The sequence below is a fragment of the Grammomys surdaster genome, unplaced genomic scaffold (genome assembly GCF_004785775.1).
Source record: "Grammomys surdaster isolate TR1022 unplaced genomic scaffold, NIH_TR_1.0 125690, whole genome shotgun sequence".
NCBI lineage: Eukaryota > Metazoa > Chordata > Mammalia > Rodentia > Muridae > Grammomys > Grammomys surdaster.
In genome coordinates, this window is record NW_021620526.1 from 2,159,229 (window position 1) to 2,159,820 (window position 592).

The window sequence follows — 592 nt, forward strand, 5'->3', positions numbered from 1 at the left end:
CACACACACACACACACACACACACACACACACACACACACACACACTGTTATCCTAGGCTATTGAATTATACAAAAACATGAGCAGGAACTACAGGAAGAATCCAATCTGAAAGGCTATTAAATACATAAAACAGTAGTTAATGCCAAGAAATCAGGTAAATAAAAACTAAAGAAGCCAGGAAAATAAAACTATATACCATGTAACTTCATTAATGGGAAATTTAGAATAGAGAAATTTAAAGAGACAGAAAATTGATTAGTGTTTGCTTAAGTCTAGGGAGGATAAGAGTTAAGAGGATGTTAGTCAAAGGACACAGGTCTTCTCTTTGAAATGCAAATAAATTTAAAAAATAAAATTGGCTATGCAATGGTTGCACAGATCTGTCACTCTACATTAATATATGGATTAATATGGTGATCTTTTAAAAGTTATTGAAAAACATACGTCAGGGAGTTAGTTGATAATTTTTGGTTGCATGGAGGTCAAAGAATATCCTTTTACTGATTTCCATTCTCGTAAGCATATGGAAGCATTTTGTACAACCCAGAATAGAGTCTTTTGTTAGTGAATGTCCTCTGATAATGATGTG